Source organism: Lolium perenne, chromosome 1 (assembly GCF_019359855.2).
Source record: "Lolium perenne isolate Kyuss_39 chromosome 1, Kyuss_2.0, whole genome shotgun sequence".
Classification (NCBI taxonomy): Eukaryota; Viridiplantae; Streptophyta; class Magnoliopsida; order Poales; family Poaceae; genus Lolium; species Lolium perenne.
In genome coordinates, this window is record NC_067244.2 from 131153139 (window position 1) to 131159138 (window position 6000).

Genomic DNA, 6000 nt, shown 5'->3' on the forward strand with positions numbered 1-6000 from the left:
TTGCTCTGTTCTGGCCATCGGCACCAAGAAACCCCAATCTCAGAGCAATGTCTTCCTCCTCTTCCTCCTCCGCCTCGTCGGATCTCTCCTCCCAGTCCTTCTCCTCCTCCTCCTCCCGCGAACCCACGCCAGAGTGGGATCCGATGGCGGCTCTGATGTCGGCGCACGACGAGCGCGCCCCAGAGGAGTGGGACCAGGAGGACCACGCCTCCTCCGTCTGGTCCGAGGACGACAAGACCTTGACCAGCGGAGATGAAGACCTCCAGTTCCTCGCTAATGGGGAACTGGAATCGGAGAGCGAGGACGACTCGTTCTCTTGGGACGATTACACCTCCTCCGAGGAAGAGGAGGAGGAAGACGACGACGACGACTCCCTCGAGGATTACCCGCCGGCGAAGTGCTTCCGCGCCGGGTCCGACGACGACGACGACGACGACGATGATGAAGATGAGGAGGCTCCCAATGAGGGCCACTGGAGCAGCGACGAGGAGCCCGCCGGCAGCAGCACCGACGAGAGCTCCGATGACGACGACGAGGGCAGCGACGGCCCGTAGACTAGGATCTACTAGTACAGGCCTAGTAGTAGTAGTAGCAGATTGGTCAATAGACCTTTCTTTTGTTCTTCCTCCCTTGAGCAATCGGCTCTTTCTTTGTAAGAAATCCTATTATTAATGAAGAAAATATTCCCCTATTAATTTTGCTTTCTCATCAATTTTGCCGATTGTCAAACGAAGTCACTGCACAAAGAGCCGATGGCAGGGCATCGGCCTGCACTATAAACACGATTTGAGGCCAAACAGTTGCCTATTCACACGGTCAAACAGATCCAGTCCATGTCCAAACCATCCTCCAACCTCAAACGCGCAGATTCAACTCCTCAGCAAATCCACTGGGAGATTCGTCTCAGATGTCATGATCTCTGGCCTGAAACCGATCTGTTAACCTGCTCAATTGAGCTTGTTCCTCTAGAGTCGATGGCAATGCATCGGCTTTTTTATTATTCTGAAGTCGATGTCCGTGCATCGGCTGTGACTTGTATAAATTTTTTTTTTACTGGCCGATTTCATGAATCGGCCCCCACATTTCACTGTTCGTCATCCCACATGCTTGGGAAATATTTCTTGAGATGTTGACCATTGACAGCTACTGGGAACTTCACGCCATCCAACTGCTCGAGCATGTATGCATTACCCTTCAAAACTTGGTCAACTTTGTACGGGCCATGCCAATTTGGAGACCATTTACCATATGCCTTGTCCTTAGTCCCCAACGGCAATAAAGCTTCCCATACCAGATCACCAACATAGAACTCCTTTGGCTTCACCTTCTTATTATATGCGCGAGCCACCTTGGCTTTATTCTCCTTGATTTTCTCAAGTGACCATAGTCTGAGTTCCGTTGCATCCTCAGTGCTGTCGCTCATTAGGGCTGCATATTCTTCAGCAGTTAAATCATTCTGAAATGTTATCCGTCTCGACCCAGCCTTGATTTCCCAGGGTAACACAGCTTCTTGTCCATAGACCAGCTGGTATGGCGAGGTTTTTATTGCTCCATGACACGACATGCGATAAGCCCACAAAGCTTCTGACAATACCTCATGACATCGTCTAGGGTGCTCGTCGATTTTCCTCTTAATCAGCTTGATCAGGCTCTTGTTGGACGCTTCAGCCTGCCCATTTGCTTGAGCATAGTATGGAGACGATCGGATCAGCTTGATTCCCATATCCTCGCAGAATTTTCTAAACTCCTTAGAAACGAAGACCGAACCTCCATCGGTCGTGATAGTCTGGGGAATCCCGAATCTATGAATGACATGTTCCAACACGAAACTGATGACATCCTTCGATGCTACTGACTTCATAGGGACGGCCTCCACCCATTTAGTGAAGTAATCTGTGATGGCCAGAACCCATTCATGGTTTTTGCTCGATCCGTTATAAGTTTTGCCGATCATATCCATGCCCCAACCTCGGAATGGCCAAGGTTTGATGATAGGATTCATTGCTGACGCGGGTACCATCTGAATGCTCCCAAACCTGCTTGACACCCTTTATAATACTTGAAACAATCTTCAAGCATGGTGGGCCAATAAAATCCCGATCGCCTGATCAGCCACTTCATCTTATGAGCCGATTGGTGAGTTCCACAGGCACCCTCATGCACCTCATGTAAGAGCCGATTGGACTCGGCTGGTCCCAGACATTTGAGAAGTACCCCTTCCAAAGTCCTGTAGAACATGTCATCGCCAATCAGGACGTACTTCATGGCCCTGTATCTTATCCATTTAGGTGCCCCCCGAGCCGGATCTTTCAATTAATTGAAGATATCGGCTCTCCAATCATCTGGTTCCATGAACTGCACCTGAAAATCGGCTCCGTCTGCTACGTCCTTGTATCCTGACGCTGTCTGTGCGAGATCGTTTGCCTCGGTATTTTGCGACCTTGGGATCCAACTGAAGTTTATATACCTGAACTGTGCCATCAGCTCACGGCATTGCATCCACAATGGGAAGAGCGACTCGCTCTCACACTTGTACTCTTCCGTGAGTTGAGAAATCACCAATTTGGAGTCTCCAAAGATCTCAACCGCTTCTGCCCCAGCGTCCCATAGCAACTCCATTCCCTTGCATATCGCTTCATACTCAGCAACATTGTTGGTGCAAGGGGTAGATATCCTGATGGAGAAGGAAAATGTTGCCCCCCGAGGCAACACGAGTAGCACGCCGATGCCGCAACCATCCTCACAGACCGATCCATCGAAGAACATGGCCCATGCACGCATAGATAGTGTTGCCACGTCCGTGTTTATTCGTTCAGCAATAAGATCAGCCAACGCTTGTCCCTTAACTGCTTTCGCAGGTTGATACCGAATATCAAATTCCGATAACGCAAACATCCATTTGCCGAGTCGGCCTTTCAACACAGGGGCCGACAGCATGTGCTTGATGACATCCGATTTGCATATGACGATGATTTCTGCCGACAGCAAGATGTGCTGAATCTTGGTGCAGGTGAAAAATAGACAGAGGCACAACTTCTCAATTTCGGGGTACCTTGTTTCTGCATCCAACATCCTTCTGCTGAGGTAGAAAACCACTTTTTCCAGACCATCATAAACCTGCACCACCACTGATGCGATGGAGGTATCAGCTACTGACAAGTAAATGTAGAATGGTCTGTCTTGCTGTGGCGGAACTAACACAGGTGGCTCCGTTAGGTACTCCTTAATCTCGTCAAATGATCGTTGTTGCTCTGCCCCCCAGCGAAACTCCTCATCAGACTTGATTTTGACCAATCCCATGAACGGCTCGATTCGTCCTGACAAGTTGGAGATAAACCTTCTGACGAAATTAATTTTGCCGATGAGACATTGGAGCTCCTTCTTCGTGGTGGGTGGCTTCATCGATCGCACTGCCTCTTGACTTTTCAGGCCGATCTCAATTCCGCGTTCATGAACCAAGAAACCCAGGAACTGACCGGCCGTCACACCAAAGGCACACTTCTTTGGATTCATTCTTAGTCCGAACTTCCTAGTTCGGTCCAGGACGTGTCGCAAATCCTCCAAGTGTCCGTCCATCGAAACAGACTTGACCACCACGTCATCGATGTAAATTTCCACCAATTTGCCGATTAAATCATGAAAGATGCAATTCATGGCTCTTTGGTATGTTGTGCCGGCATTCTTCAGTCCAAACGTCATGACTACATATTCAAACAAGCCCACCGAGCCTGGCACTCTGAATGCAGTCTTGTGTATATCTTCTGGAGCCATAAAAATTTGGTTGTAGCCGGCATTGCCATCCATGAAACTTAAAATTTTATGACCAGCAGCTGCATTGATCAATGTCTCTGCTACTGGCATTGGATATTCATCCTTTGGAGTGGCACTGTTGAGGTTCCGAAAATCTATGGCGACGCGCCATCGGCCGTCCTTCTTCTCCACAGGTACGACATTGGAAATCCATTCAGCGTACCTGCATGGCCTGATGAACCCGGCGTCCAACAACTTCTGGATCTCTTTCTTGACTTCCACCAAGATTTCGGCCTTCATCTGTCGTGCTCGCTGCTGGAACGGCCAAAATCCTTTCTTCAGAGGGAGCCGATGCTCAATGATGCTCCTGTCTAACCCAGGCATCTCCGTATAATCCCATGCAAAACAATCTGGGTACTCTTTCAACAAGGCTATCATCAGGCCCCTCAGATGTGGATCCAACTTTTTGCTGATAAATGTTGGTCGTGGCTTATCCCCAGGACCAATGTCAATCTCTTCCAGCTCATCAGCTGATGTAAACCCATACCCCAGCTTTCCATCGCCTGCTAGATCAATGCTGAACACAGGTAAAATGCATGTTGAGGATAATTTTGGCCGATCGCTAGAATCGGCCTCCTTTTTCATTGCAATGCTCAATGAGGGTTTACAACTTCTTGGTGCTTCACTATGGCTACGTGACGCGCTTGAGGTAAGATTACTACTTTTCATATTTTGGGGCCGATCATGGGGATCGGCCTTGCCACGTACGTCTAGTGCCTTAGATCTTGCTACTCTGTCAGGCCGGTGGATAAGACCAGCCTCACTCCGTTTTTGAAGCTTCGATGCGTTCACAGCCGTCCAAACTGATTCCAGAGAGCGGCTCTTGGTCGTCTGCATCCCAAATATTCATGGCAGCTAGTGAGATCGTGATTGAGTCATCTGCCTGAACAACCTCCACTTCATCTCCATCCCACTGTATGATGCATTGGTGCATTGTGGATGGAATGCAACAATTAGCGTGAATCCAATCCCTTCCTAGCAGGACAGCGTAGGTGCTTTTGCTGTCGACGATGAAGAACGAGGTAGGGATGGTTTTTTGACCTACGGTCAGATCTACATTCAGAACACCTTTTGCTTCTGATGTTTGGCCGTTGAAATCGCTTAATGTGACGTTGGTCTTGATCAGATTGTCGTTGGAACGTCCCAAACGTCGTAGCATGGAATACGGCATTATGTTGACTGCCACTCCCGTGTTAACCAACATCTTGCTGACAGGCTACCCATCGATATAACCTTTTAGGTATAGAGCTTTCAAATGCCTGTAGCTCCTCTCTCGTGGCTTGTCAAAGATCACTGGCCGTGGACCGCAGTCGAATTGAGCCACCGATACTTCCTCGTCGTTTGGGGCACAAAACTCTGATGGGAGTATGAACACCATGTTTGTATCAGGCGATGCCTCTGCATCGGCTTTTGTCTGTTTGGGGCGCCACACTTTCTTTGGCGGGCGCGTCTCCGTCTCCAATGTTTGCTGAATTTTCACGGCCAGATCGGGCCATGCCTTCCTCAACGTGTATAGGTACTGCACCTCGGCTTCCTCCAGATTTCGTAGCCGCTGCACCCTACGCTTCTGAGAATGGCTGAGTCCATCAGGGCACCACCTTGGCCGGTGGTACCTATCTTCTTCTTCATCTGACTCCTCAAAGTCTTCGTCTTGAGATGACTCAGCTCGTTTGTTCTGAGGTGGGAGAGGCCCTAGACGCTTGAACACTGAAACTTCATTTGTTCCCTTCCTCTGCTGTCTACACTCTGGGCAGTTCTCGATTGTAGGTAATCGGCTCATTCTTGAGTCCCAGCAGCGTTTAAAGAAAGGACAGTTCCAATGCCTATCCATGTCTTCTCGCTCTCTTGACCTCCCTCTAGCGTGACGCTCATACCCGTCGTTGTCTCTATCATATCGACGATACTTCCTGTCATCTGTATCAGACCGACGATATCTCTCATCATCTACGCCGTAGCGCCGACGTCGGTCATACTGCTGCTCATATTTGTTAAGGAGATGCGCGGAGAGTGGTCGTTGATATCGCACGCTTCTCACTTCTTCCTCGGTCAAGTATCGTCTGTCATCATATCGGGGCCGGTCGCGTGGATCGGCCTCCTCTTTATCCTTGCCACAGGAGTGACTGCTTTCTGCTTTATCCTTTCCATGGCGGTTCACCAGCCCGGCCATGTTGACATCAAAAGAGAAACCTG